General features: G+C 44.0%; 2 non-coding genes across 2 annotated transcripts; one reads left to right on the forward strand and one right to left on the reverse strand.

The window, feature by feature from the left end:
- Window positions 1-11,316: 11,316 nt before the first annotated feature.
- Window positions 11,317-11,388, reverse strand: trnap-agg (transfer RNA proline (anticodon AGG)). The gene has a single exon. It is a non-coding gene; the product is annotated as a tRNA-Pro (tRNA).
- Window positions 11,389-12,210: 822 nt separating this feature from the next.
- Window positions 12,211-12,282, forward strand: trnap-ugg (transfer RNA proline (anticodon UGG)). The gene has a single exon. It is a non-coding gene; the product is annotated as a tRNA-Pro (tRNA).
- Window positions 12,283-15,135: the final 2,853 nt, after the last annotated feature.

Raw genomic sequence — 15,135 nt, forward strand, 5'->3', positions numbered from 1 at the left:
AATTCTTTGAGGAGGTAACAAGCAGGATAGATAAAGGGGAACCAGTAGATGTAATATACTTGGATTTCCAAAAGGCGCTCGATAAGGTGCCACACTTAAGGGTACTTAATAAGATAAGAGCCCATGGTATTGGGGGTAGTTTACTGGCATGGCTTGAGGATTGGCTAACTAATAGAAGACAGTGGGTTGGGATAAGGGGGGCATTTTCAGGATGGCAACCTGTAACTAGTGGAGTGCCACAGGGATCAGTGCCGGGGCTTCAATTATTTACAATATATATTCATGACTTAGATGGGGAAATGAATGTACTATCACCAAGTTTGTTGCGGATGTCACAAAAATAGGTGGGAAAGCAAGTGGTGAGGATGGCACAAGGAGTGTACAGAGGGATATAGATAGGTTAAGTGAGTGAGCAAAAACTTGGCAGATGGAATATAGGGAATTCTTGCTAAAACTATCGAAGGCACCAGTCAGGCCACACCTAGAATACTGTGAACAATTTTGGTCCCCTTATTTAATGAAAGATATACTGGCATTGGGGGAAGTCCAGAGAAGGTTCACTAGGTTGATCCCGGGTATGGAGGGATTTTCTTATGAGAAGAGGTTGAGTAGGTAGGGCCTGTACTCATTGGAATTTAGAAGAATGAGAGATGCCCTTATTGAAACATAAGGTTCTTAGGAGGCTTGACAGGGTAGATGCTGTGAAGTTGTTTTCCCTTCTGGGAGAGTCTAGGACCAGAGGGCATAATCTCAAGGTAAGAGGGCACCCATTTAAAACAGAGATGAGGAGGAATTTATTCTCTCAGAGGGTAGTGAATTTGTGGAATTCTTTACCGCAGAGGGCTGTAGAAGTTGGGTCGTTAAGTATATTCAAGGCTGAGGTAGGCAGATTTTTAATCAGTAAGGGAATCAAGGGTTATGGGGAAAAGGCAGGAAAGTGGAGTTGAGGATCATCCGATCAGCCATGATCTCATTGAATGGTAGAGCAGACTTGATGGGCCGAAAGACCTACTTCTGCTCCTACGTCTTATGGTCTTATGGTAATGAATCATACCAATGTGCTTCATAGTAGTATTATAAAACAAAGTATGACAATGAGCCGCATAAAGAGATATTGGGTGGAGTTTTAAGACACTCCCGCCCCTCCAGGGAGTAGGCTGGGAGTGGTGAGGTGTATAAAGGAGCAGGAAGGTGCAGGATGGAGACTCCGCTACCTTCTCGACCTCCCCCCAATTAAATCCACAACAGGAAGGGTCGAGGATGGCCTTCCCATTTGGAGGCCAACTGAGGCCCTTAAGTGGCCAGGGCTTAAGGGCCTCTAAAGGGCTTCGTCCCACCACCATTGGCATGTTGATGAAATGCCAGGTAAAACCTGGTAGGTCTGCCTGCGGCATGGAGGGAGGGGGTTCCTCTATCTCAGGCATCTTGTGCCCAATGAAGGGACCCTCAGGGAAAGGAAGGGACCGTGGAAGCTATCCCTTGCACTTCACAATAAACTCCCTCCCTCCTGAATTGCCAGGGTCTCACTAACTGGCCCCAGCAATCCTGCCCCATTCACCTATGTCTGAGAGTTCTGGTGATGAACCTCATCCTTGGACCTCCTGCGTACTGGCAGTGGCCACCTGGTGGCGCTGCCAGTGCTGGAGAGCTGCCGGTCTCTGATTGGTCAGCAGCAACCTATACGGTGGGAAATTACCGCACAGAGCTGGGAACCCTGATGGGAGCCAGTGGGTTGCCTAACAGGGACTTAATCCTGATGGGACTCTTGGAGCAGTGGCTCGCCAGATGTTGGCCAGGCCCACCATCGTGACCATTAAATTCTGCCCATTAGATCAGATGACAAAAACTCGGTCAAAGGAGATAGGTTTTAAGAAGTGTTTTAAAGGAAGGAAGTGAGGTAGAAAGACGGAAAGGTGTAGGGAGGGAATTCCAGAGCTTCAGGCCCAGGCAACTGAAAGCATGGCCACCAATGGTGGAGCGATTAAAATCGTGGATGCTCAAGAGGCCAGAGTAGAGGAATGCTGATATCTTGAAGAGCTGTGTGGGGTTGGGGGAGATTAGAGAGAGGAGGAGGGGAAAGGCCATGCAGAATTTGAAAACAAGGATAAGAATTTTAAAATCAAGATGTTGCTTGATCAGGAGCCACTGCAGATCAGTGAGAACAGGGATGACAGGGAATGGGACTTGCTGCGAGTTAAGACACAGGCAGCAGAGATTTGGATGCCCTCTAATTTACAGAGGGTAGTATATGGGAGATCCCCAACGTACGTTGAAGTAGCTGATTCTAGAGGTAATGAAGATATGGATGAGACTTTCAGCAGCAGATGAGCTGAGACAGGGCAAAGTGACCGACATTTCAGAGGTGGAAATAGGCAGTCTTAGTAATGGCAGGAATTCTCCTCTCTGCCTTTAGAAGCTCATCTCAGGAACAAATGTGACACCAAGGTTGCAAACAACCTTGTGCTGCCAGGGAGATGGATGGAGTCAGTAGCTAGGGAATGGAGTTTGGAGTAGGGACTGGAAACAATGGTTTCAGTCTTCAAAATATTTAATTGGAGGAAATTTCTGCTCATCCAGCACTGGATGTCGGATAACCAGTTTGATAATTTAGCAACAGTGGAGGAGTCAAGAAAGGTGGAGGTGAGGTAAGGCCGGGTGTCATCAATGTACATTTGAAAACTGATGCTGTGCTTTCAGATGATGTCGCCAAGGGGCAACGTGTGGATAAGAAATAGGAGGGGGGTGCAGGGATTGATTCTTGGGGGACGCTGGAGGTAATGGTAGGGGAGCAGAAAGAGAAGCCGCCACAAAATTCACCTTCCCCTCTGCTCCCCTTTCAACAATCAGAAGGAACCATTCCCTCCTTGATATCCTGTTCCGCTTTTCCATCACTCCCAACACCATGTCCCTCTCCCCTTCCCACAGCCCAATCCCCTCCAAGTGCAGGCAATGCAACATCTGCCTTTTTACCTCCTGCTTTCCCACTGCCAAAGGCCCCAAACACTCCTTTCAGGTGAAACAGTGATTTACATGTACTTTTTCAATTTAGCATACTGTATTCACTACTCATGAGGTGGTCTGCCCTATACTGGGGAGACCCAACCTCCATTCAGTTTGTAAACATGACCCTGAGCCTCCAATTGCCTGCCTTTTTAATTTTTCACCCCACTTCCATTCTGACCTCTCTGTCTTTGGCCTCCTGCACTGTTCTAAAGAAGCTCAATTGAAGCTCCTCATCCTTCAGTTAGACACTTCATAGCCTTCACAATTCAACATTGTGTTCAACAATTTCAGATCACAATCCCTGCTGGCTATTGGTAATGATACTGCTATTGCCACTTACTTCTCCTCAAGACCTAATTCTTTGTTTCTTTACTTAACCCAGTGTCACCTCTTTTTTTCCTTGCACTATCATTCCTTTTGTCATTTAATCACTCCTTCTTTCACCCTATCACAGACCTCTGCCTCTCTATTTACTTAAAATCTGTTGCATCTCTAATTTTTTCCAGTTCTCATTGACCTGAAACGTTAACTCTGTTTCTTTCTCCATAGATGCTGCCAGCCCTGTTGAGTTTCCAGCATTTTCTGTTTTTATTTGAAGTTTACATTTACATAGGCCACACAAAAAGATTGGCTCACAAATCCCATCAGCCACCCACCCAAAACAGTCTAATGCCTTCTCCACCCATTCAGTTTTCCCTCGCTAACTGTTCCTGTGACTGAGGGACTCACACAGCAGATTGAGGAATCATACAGCATGCCATGAGGATTGAGCCTTCCTAGGTCCATTTGGCTCCATTTTATATTGGTCAGCATTTCAACCAAATGAGTCACACTGTGGAGTTAAAGGGTGATGGCCTCTTAATATATTTTTTGATGGGTCAGCCAACTCTACTAAACAAACGCCTGAACTAACTACAGATCTCAAGGCGATTCCCCAATCTGCTGTGTGAGTCCCTCAGTCCTATGAACAGTCAGAAAATTAGTCTATGTTCTCCAGTTCATAAGACCATAAGACCATAAGACGTAGGAGCAGAAGTATGCCATTTGGACCATTGAGCCTGCTCTGCCATTCAATGAGATCATGGCTGATCTGATAATCCTCAACTCCACTTTCCTGCCTTTGCCCCATAACCCTTGATTCCCTTACTGATTAAAAACCTGTCTATCTCAGCCTTGATTATACTTAATGACCCAGCCTCTACAACCCTCTGTGGGAAAGAATTCCACTACCTTCTGAGAGAAGAAATTCCTCCTCATCTCTGTCTTAAATGGGCGACCCCTTACTTTGAGATTATACCCTCTGGTCCTAGACTCTCCCACAAGGGAAAACAACCTCTCAGCACCTACCCTGTCAAGCCCCCTAAGAATCTTATGTTTTAAATAAGGTTGCCTCTCATTCTTCTAAACTCTAATGAGTACTGGCCCAACCTACTCAACCTCACCTCATAAGAAAATCCCTCCATACCCAGGATCAACCTAGTGAAACTTCTCTGGAATGCCTCCAATGTCAGTACATCTTTCCATCATATGTGCAATGAAGTTTAATATATCTTCACAAGCCAGTTGAAGACCCCATTGCCCACACGCAGGGTTGCCAGATTCTGCTGGTTTCCGTCCGCATAGCTTTTCTCCTGCTGGTATTATGAAAGTGACACATACGCAAAGCAAGGGCACGTGAAGCGAGATGTCATTGTCTATGAGAGCCGTGCGCTCCCTCTGCACCCAATCAAAGCGCTGCAATGGTTCAATCGGCACGCCCCGCTAATTCTTATTCATGGGGTCATGGTTGGTGCACATGCCCGATTTCAATCTTGCGGCCCACTGAGATGAAGGGGGGCCACTCATGCGGCCCACTCACTCGCCTAGGCTGCCCATCACTGCACTACAGGAAGCACTGCTGTTTAATTGGAATGAATTCATTCAGAAGCATGGCATCCAGCTGTAGCTTTACAACAACATTTTCTATAAAAGGTCAAGTAAAATTCAGCGTATGTGAGATAATAAATGAGTAAAGGTTTAGAAGTCCAGAGCTTTAGGCCTCCGTCTCTGCTTAGTTCACCAGCCTCACCCAGTGGAGATATTACAGTTGATTTTAGTGTTCCATGTCAGAAGGAAATCAAGTAGGGGTTCTGCTCTTGATCATTATCTAGTGATCTTTGCTGGCAAGGACAGGTCTGAGCACATTCAACAAAGACAGGATTGAGCTGCACTATGATGCCCGCGCCTTTGAATAATCTGACAATCCTCACGATCAAACTCACACTTGAATGTCAACTTAAACCAGATACTGGAAAATTTCTGGTACTTGGATACCTGTGTCCCTGACAGCACATTTAGGGAAGGATGTTGGAAGGAAAATAAATCAGTTAAAATGCTGTGATTTTATATATGCACTTTGCTTAAATGATTGATGTTGAAAATAATTTTTTAAGGTGCAGTAATTCTTTTAAGCAAGGTAAGGTAATTAGCCATAGCCCACAAGGGACCATAGATATCACTTTCTATTAGAGAGAGAATTGATTTTATAGCTTGAGGGACGCAGCTTTGCATTAAGCATGAGACAAGGAAAGGAGGTAGCCCTCCATAAATGGCCACACTCAGCACCAGGATTGAAACTGTACCTTTGGTATCATACTACACCATTCACTAGCTAGTTGAGCTAAGCAGCCACACACCAACCCCATGCTTCCATGCAAAGTATTTTACTAACCTGATATATTTGACATAATTTTCGCTGCCCTTCTAGAACGAGGTTTTCAAGTATTTGGACTATTGCATAATGCATCTGCAATTGCACAACAAGAATTTGCACTGTTAACATAGGAAAACATTCCAAGCACATCACAAGAGCTTGATGCACAGAACTGGCACAGGGGGGCTGCTGTGATGAGGGGGTAGTTAAAAGCTTTTTCAAACTGCTAGGTTTTAAGGAGAATCTTAAAGGAGGAGCAAGAGGTAGTTATGAGAGGAAGAGGGTTATGAGAGGAATACTGGATCTTTGAGCCAAGATAGTTGTAGGGAAAATGAAAACAGTGACCTACATTTTTGGTTCTGTTTTGAAGAAAAGATTTATAAAGTTGCTGAAAAAATGGTTCTCATTTGCAGTCACCCGAGTCATTTCTTATGTTACAAATGCCTGAGTCTGGCCAGTTTATGTCATTTAACCCCTATAAAACATTCTCTGAAGAAAAATAAAAATAATAATTTTCAATCAAACTAATTGCCCTCACTCTGGCAATGAAGTCAGATGCTGTGGAAATATTGAGGAATTAGATTGACCCATGATCCTTAATGAGACAGGCTTCAGTTGCACAATGAAAGCATCTGGGCCTCTGCATCATTAGGAGACAACCAAAGTACTTGAAACATGATCTGAGTTTATAATTTATCATACTCGTATTAATTATTAATGTTGGTCCTGTCAAATTGACAGGGGCCCAGTTTTGGAACTTGAAGGGAGCCTCTTCATTACCAATGTTGCTAGCTAGTAGACATGAGCGAGGTTGAGTGTATAGAAATGGAGGGGAATGGCACTGCACGATGGAAAGGATACCTCATAATCTCTGCATGCCATGCTGCTGCTGACAGATTTTTCAATTATTCTGATATGCAGGAGGCTTCCACAGAAATGGCTGCATTTTTAAATTAACATACCTGATGAATGCACAAGACCTCTGTGCAGAATGCCACCAAGGTTGGAAAGAATAGAAGAAAGAAAAATGAAAAAATAGTGATTAGATGACATCAATCGTGAGCTTTTGTTAGCTAAGGGTATTAAATGATAAAAACCCAAAGCAGTTAAATGGAGATACAGATCAGTTATGATCTAGTTAAATGATGGAACGGGTTCAAGGGGGTAAACAACCTACTCCTGTTACTACAGTATTCTCCTTTATAAAGCTTTATAGATTTCAAGAAGAAGACTGAGCAATGTAGATGCTTTTGAGGTACTGAGAAAGAGTGATTTCAAATAGTGTGATTTTATTTCAAACAGTAAAAGTGCAGGAAGGTACTGTGTGGAACCACATATTTGGAACTTGCAGGGGACAGAAGAGCTATTCACTGGGTGGAATTTTATGGCGCCTCCCGTCAATGGGATTTTCTGGTCCCGCTGAAGTCAATGGACTGACTATCGCATGGCTCACCGCATTTTACGATCCCACCTCCTCCACGATGGGGCCGTAAGATTCCACCCACTGAAATAATGACCGCAGTAATATTGAAAAATAAAGGTAATAAGGATTGTGACAGAGAGATTGAAAGCTGAGAGGAGCTAGAAGGTGAGAGGTTTTCCTATCAGATATCAAGTTTTTTCCAGCTTTGTCAGTTTTCATGGGTCTATGATTCTGCTACAAAAAGGATAAAGGAGTCTTGATTTATTAGAGCAAATGAGGGAAGCTTCTCTAGACCACTGATCTCCCAGGATCCAAATTAAACAAGTCCCAATGTCTTGTCCATTGTGAAAGCATTGTCATCATTATACAGTCCAAAGTACATTGAGGCTTTTGAAATAAAACCTCAGATTTCCATGTGTCCTGAACAGTTCTCTAGTGTCTAATGTTAACTCCACTTTATTACCAAGCCAAGCATACAAGAATATCCCAGGTTTGATTTCTGTCCCATGCTCAGTTATCTTATCTCAGTTGAGATGTTAGACATGATGTGCCCCCTCCCTCGGCTAAGAAGGGGGGAAATCATCTTAATGACTGCAACAGTTATTCATGCTGAAAATTTTGTTTATGTGGACTTTGGCCGTGGACAGGAAAAGGCTCAGTCCTAATGCTTTCTTTGTGAGGTCTTGGTGAGTTACCAATAGGCTGCTGTTGCCACAGCGGCAATGGAACCCCTACGCAATTTTGGGGCTAGGTTTTTCCAGCATCATTCTTCAGGATTGTCACCATAAACCATGAATTGATTGATCACATGCTAACAAAAGATTCACAATTTGTATATATGTTTAGAGTGCAAAAATGCTCAGTATAGTCATAAATCAGTACACTAGATGGGCCAAATGGATAGGATAGAGAAAATTAATAGAGCTTGCAGAAATAACGCTCTGCTCTACTCACTCTCTACCAGTATTTGTATCCCAGCAGCATCCTCTATGAACTCAAGACAAGGGGCACAGTTTTACTCATTGGTCTTTGCACTGAGCTGATCTCTCATTGGCTTGGATCTCCACAAGTGAAGCAGGATTCAAAGTTAATCATGAAATGTCACAGGGAAGTCTCACCATTGAAATCTGACAATGCACATTGGACTCGCGTGCCACTCTGCTGAGGGCTTCCACCAGCTCTGCGTGATGTTCCCTCGCCTTCTGCTGACCCTCCACAATGAGTTGGAAAGTTGAATCCAGAGGCTCGTCATCTGACTTGGACCTCACAGATCCCTCTTCCCCAGCAGTCAGTCCAAGCGCCAGGGAGATCAGCTGAACCTGCCTCCTCCTGCTGCCAACGCGTGTCCGTGCAGTGACCACCAGATTGTCCTGCTCTAGATCTAGATCTAGTTCCCACTGAGGTGTGTGTCTCTGCACTGGCGGAGGGTGTGGGTAAGCGCTGTGACGGGTCTTCCAGGCTGCTTATTTTCAGCTCTTCAGTGGAGGAGGTGTCCTCTTTGCTGGAGGTGTGGATATGGACGGAGCTCAAGAACTAGCTGGCTGGCTGACGGCGTTGGTCACTTGGCAGAGCTCCCTGCGAACCAAAGTAGAAATAATTAGTATATGGCAACAGAGTCAAAAGCAGGAGAGAGAGCACACACAGTTGCATTAAGAAAGGGATGATGTTCTGCAGGATCCTCATGTGGGTGTTCGCCGCCGACCTCCCCATTCCTGCAGGCACAGTCCACGCCCTCACCAGGCAGTGCGATGGCACGCTCCTCAAAGTGAGTGAGGCGCCTAATGTTTGCCACTCCACCCCTCCCACCCCCAGTCTGGGACCTCTCCCTGCTGTTGTGAGCCAGATTCTCCTGCATGAAAACAGATGGAGAGTGTGTGAGCAGGACGCATGGCACTGTGTGGAATGTTTGTGTGGTGAGCGGAGCCATGGATGGGATGAGGAAGAAAGCTCCAGAGGATATCAGCCTGATGGAGATTTGAGGGCATGTGTGAGAGTTAATGGTGTTGTCCCTTGAGGTGTGAGATCCCTGTCGATGTGTGATTGGAATTAAAGATGAGCAACAAATGCTGGCCTTGCCAATGATGCTCACATCCCATGAAAGAATAAAGGAAAATGCTTCCACTGAATAGCAGAACAGGCTTGGGGGCTAAATGGCCTACACATGTTCCCTATATTCCTATGAGCGAGCTATCCAATTAGTTCCACTTCTCTGTATTCCCCTTTAGTTCTGCAAATCAGCAATCGGAAATAGTTTATCTTTATTTACTGTAGCTAAATGCTTCATGATTTTAAACAGCTCTTAGCATTTTCTGCTCACAAGAGAACAACTGCAGCTTCTCCAGTCACTACACAGGCTGCATTTTATGGTGGTGGCCAGGGTCCCACTCTCAGGATTGAAAATGAGGGGTGCAAACCCACTTTGGCGGTTGCAGGGTCCGGGATCACATTGGGCGGTGGTAGCCAATTAAGTGGCTGCCGTTGAGAGGTCCGACAGCACCTGCAGGATGAGGGTTCATCGATGGACGTGCGCCCTCAAAGTCAACTAGTGGTGCCTGGGGGTGCTGGGGCCAGTAATGCAGGCCCCAGCTAGGAGAGGGGAGTGGGTCGATCAGGGCAGGTGGCGCCATTGCTGCGGGGGTGGCCATTGCTACCAGGCAGGCCCCTCTGTAGGCCAAAGAATGTCAGAATAGGAGGTCCTCACCCTGGGTTCTGCTGGAGAGGACACAAATGCTGTTAAAATGCCAGCGGAGGTGGGAAGAGGCCCTTAATTCACCACTTATGTGGCCCAGCTAGACTCCAATGAGTGGGTCATCTAACACCTTTCCCACCACTGGCCAGATGGCATGGTTGCAGGAAGACAACAGGCATATCATGCCCTGCCTTCCCCCACCATTTTGCCAGCCATCCAGCCTCCCAGTCCCCCAGCCCTTCCCCAAAGGGCTTGTAAAATCCAGCCTCATATTATTGTAATTTCTGGTCCTTGGAACCATTCTAGTAAATCTCTCCTGTACTCTCTCCAAAGCTAACACACCCTTCCTAAGGTGTGGTGGTCAGAATGAGGCGCAATCCTTCAGCTGAGGCCTAACCAATGATTTATAAAGGCTAGCATGACTTCCTTGCTTTTGTACTTCATGTCTTTATTTACCAAACAAAACAATTACCATGCTTTTTTTAAACAGGCTTCTCAACCTTTTCTGCAACTTTCAAAGATTTCTGTACATAACAAATCTCCTTGTTCCTGCATCGCCTTTAAAATTATACCATTTAGTTTTTATAACCTCTTCTCATTCTTAACCTTTTTGGCCATCTGTCCTAAATTACCTTATGGATATGTTTTGTTTCATAAAGCTCCTGTGAAGCATTTTGGGACATGTTGCTACAGGCAGTCCTCAGACTTATGACACAATTGGTTCCTGAAAACTGCATCTTAAGTCGAAACGTCATAACTTGGAACCGATGTTCCCATAAGAGCAATGTTATAAATGGGGGATCCCCACACCCTATTTTCACCAAAATAACCCAGAATTTTGTACTCAATCAATTATAGACGAGTAACATAGCAACATTAATGTACTTATGTTGTAGAGAGCAATCATATCGACATTTTAAAAATCACATAATAAGCTAAAAATACATATAGAAATATAATGCAGTACTGTACTAATGGCGTTGGAACAGCAACTGAGCATGTTGAGTCAGGCAGATAGGGGGCGCAGACCATCGATGCGCATCAATGAATGTTTGAACTTGTTCGTTGGTGTGTCGTCGTAAAGTCAAAACCGACGTGCGAAAGTCAGAACGGGATGGCGATTTATAACTATCGTTAAGTGCCGCTCGTTGTAACTTGGACATCGTAAAGTCCTGGACTGCCTGTATGTTAGAGACAGTGTAAGCTGTTGTTGTTTCTTTCAAAACAGATCACATTATACCTCACTGTCATCTATGTCCATCTGAAATCTGCTACTGACCACCTTATTGTTTGCTATGTTCCCTAGGTGAATTCAATTTAATTGAAATCAGCCTCCTTCCGCTTGAATGTTTTTAAGTTCAACTGAACTTTGTCCTTTTCCATAATAATCTAAGGCTGTATTTCCCATTGCTCTTCTACTGATATGTGCTCCACTTAATCCCCCAGAACTAGATTCAGCAGTGCTGCTTTCCTTGTTTGGCTCGATACATAATAAAGGGAATCAAAACAGGGCTCGTCCGGGATTTGAACCCGGGACCTCTCGCACCCTAAGCGAGAATCATACCCCTAGACCAACGAGCCAATGCGATGAATGAATTCCTCCCTTATTTCACTTTTAGTATTATCTTGTGCTGCTAGTCCGTCTGCAATTTCTTTATACCGTTTTCTCATTATCATTCATTGAATGCAGTTAGTTCACTGAGAGGTATTGGCTGATGTTGGCAGGGAGGATTAACTGACCTCCCCCAAGCAAGGTTTTTTAACATTTAAACTGTTAAAGAATACCTAGTTCTTCCCCCCCAATGTGTGTAAATTAACTTAAGTTTATTAAAATGCTTGGATTGTGATTTGATCATTCCCACATTAGTAGATTGCCTTGAATTCGTGCACATTGTGTGGTGTAAAGAGCAATGTGCTATGCTGCATTCTTAATCATCCCTGTGAACCTGGACCGTACCCTCACTGCAGAAGCTCTCTGCCTTCGGTGTTTTGAAACACGTCCTTGTTCATACTGCAGGACAGGTCCAGCAGTAATGTTAGCTCCCAGTAACCGGATGCTGGGTACAAGTCCAACCCCCAAGCAATTTTTTTTTTCAACTGGGTGTCTGTCTCCCTCTGTATGATGGGGACGACAGCGCCGTATCATTCATAGTCTCCCTGGGATTGATAGTGCTGCATAGATGGAGTTTATACTATTATTAAAAATGCAACATTGAGCCCTAGCCCGGAAATAGGTGTCCAGCTTTCATTTGCGGACCTAGACGGTGAGCTCTGCAAAGCTGCGATGTCCTTTCACATAATCACTGACCACGTTCATCCGTTTCTTTCAAACATGCAGCACAATAAGCTTCTGTTGACAGTTTAGTACCGTTAACTTTAGCACTGCACAGAGCTTCACAGGTCGGCTCGTTGGTCTAGGGGCATGATTCTCGGTTTGGGTCCGAGAGGTCCCGGGTTCAAATCCCGGACGAGCCCCATGTTTTGAAATTAAACACCCGGGGTACTCAGTTTCAAGACCCCTTACCGATTTTTGTAAAATTTTACGTGTCTTTTTTTTAAAAAAAAAGCGGTATGCTGTCCAGGATTTGAACCCAGAGACTCTCACACGTTAAGCGAGAACATTACCCCTCGGCCAACATATTCCAAGCCACCCACTGTAAACTCTCCATTGGTTGCACTGGGGATTTGTCATTCTATTGTTATATTGCAGTGATTGTTCTGGAAAATTGGCCTCAGTGACTGTACTGGGACCTCCTTCTGTGGTTCTGAGATTTGATTCTATGATAACCTTAGCGTGCAATCCGAATTTAACGCGTTCTTATAAAATTGCACGCAACAATGAACTATTAATGTGTATTAATAAAATAGTAAGAAATTTGCACAATAAAGCTCGGGGCGGCACTTTGTGGTTACAGACGCTGTCACACGAGCATGTGGTTTACCACTTTTTTGTTATCAGTTTAATGTCCTGGAAGCCCCTTAAATTGTTACTGCGTGGATTTTGATGTAACCTACATCAGCTCTTTTTCTCGAATGCATGTTTAATTTGCATTTTCCTCCGTTTTAAGACGCACGGTACAGATAATAGTCCTTTTGTTTTTGTAATTTCAGGGAACACTTCACGAGCACAGGCAGCATCTGTTGAGAAATATGGGGCGAACGTTTCAAGGCGGCAACTTCGGATCGGATGCAGATCTGCCGAATTTTTTACAGTTGAGATTTTTTTTTCTTCTTTCGTGATGTCGTAATTTGTTCTGCGCATATCCTATCCACATTGTAGTTCATCAAACTTGTTACTGAAACAATTCATTAACTTCACAATAAGGAGCATGTTAAAAGATATAAGAGGAAACTAAGGCTCATTAACTTTGCTTCATAACATCCACATCCATGTGTAAAATTGGGTCAGTTTTCCCAAAATGAACATCAAGTTTATTAACATCTGAAGTTTTTTTTTGCAAAAATATACTTTATTCATAAAATATCTTCAATCACATTCCAAACCATTTCAAAAACACCATTACAAGGGTACAATCCGGGTTAAACTTTTACAAAATGTATCACCAGGTGCATCAGTACAAACAATATTACAATCATTTACAGCCTTTCATTCTGAGCTGTACAGCCCGAGGGGCTCTAAACAGTTCCCAGTCTCTCGGTGCACTGTGGCAGAAAGCTGAAGTTGCCTTTATACCACTGGTGACTGGCGGAAGTAGCAGTTACAGTGTGAATGCAGCCCAAATCCAATATAAAGGTCTAGAACACGTCAGGAAAAAGTGGAATTAAACTCCGGGAGAGATGTAAGCTCAGGTCATTACACCTGATTTACATTTCAAGTTTAGCACAAGTGTGAAGTGGTTTTGTCTCGACACCCGTGATAAACATGTGGAATGTGAGCGTATCATAACAGAGCACAACAAGTTACCATTTCAGATGTGTGATCCTTCATCACACATGTATCACAAGGTGCATCAATACAATCAATGAATATTACAATCATTTCAATATGGTCAATGCAGACAATCAGACAATGGGATTGGAGTTATCAACATCATGTTGCACTCTGAGGTGCTTCAATACAATTATAATACAATTAGCATTCAATGCATACATTCATTTTGAGCTGTACAGTCTGAAGGGCTCTCAACAGTTCCCAGCCCCTTGGTGCACTGTGGCAGAAAGATCTTAGACAGCGACCTTTCCCCATTGCGCCTTTGTGGTGGCTGCCCCAAGCTTTAGTGCGTCCCTCAGCACGTAGTCCTGGACTTTGGAATGTGCCAGTCTGCAACACTCGGTCGGGGACAACTCTTTGCGCTGGAAGACCAACAAGTTTCAGGCAGACCAAAGAGCGTCTTTCACCGAGTTGATGATCCTCCAGCTGCAGTTGATGTTTGTCTCGGTGTGTGTCCCTGGGAACAGCCCATAGAGCACAGAGTCCTTGTGATACATGTGTAAAAGTTGAATCTGATTGTACTTATGGTGATTTTGAAATGGTTTGAAATGTTCTTCCAGATATTTTATGAATAAAGTATATTTTTCAAAAAAAAAGTGTGATCCTTCATCACAATGATGACTTCTGTTCACACTCATTAACTCTGTCAGGGATTATAATTCACACAATCCAATTTCTTATGTCAGAAGCAGCACAGTAGCAGCCTTGAATCGTATAACAAGAACTTTATATAGCGCCTTTAACATGGGAAAATGTTCCAAGGCGCTACATAGGAATGTAATCAGACATAACCTGATACCAAGCCTTAATGAGGAGGAATTGGGATGAGTAAGTAAAACTTTGATGGAGGTGTAGGTTTTAAGAAAGATCAAAGGTGGGAGAAAGATGAAGAAGCAGAGAGACTTAGGGTGGGAATTTCAGAGTTTAGGACCTGTAGCGCTGAAAACACAGGTGTCAATGCTGAGGCCATAGGAGATGAACAGGATCAGAGTTGGAGGAGCATGGAGTTCTTGGAGGATTGGAGGATGTTACAAAGATAGGGATAGGATGACCATGGGGCGATTTGAACATGAGGATAAGAATATTTTAAAATCAAGGTGTTGGTGGACCAGGAGCCCAAGTAGGTCAGTGAACACACGGGTGATGGGTAAGAGGAACTTGGTGCAAGTTAGGGTGTGGGCAGCAGTTTTGAAGGTGGAAGATAGGATACCAACCAAAAGAATATATGGAGGTAACAAGAGCAAGAATAAGGGTTTCACCGTTAGATATGCTGAGGCAAGGTGGAAACAATTTTTTACAACTGAGCTTTTCCCTGTAATATCTTAAGATATTGTATTACAGAGGTGGAAGCAGGTGATCTTTGTGATGGAGAGGGT

Source organism: Cetorhinus maximus, chromosome 8, assembly GCF_964194155.1.
Source record: "Cetorhinus maximus chromosome 8, sCetMax3.hap1.1, whole genome shotgun sequence".
Lineage (NCBI taxonomy): Eukaryota > Metazoa > Chordata > Chondrichthyes > Lamniformes > Cetorhinidae > Cetorhinus > Cetorhinus maximus.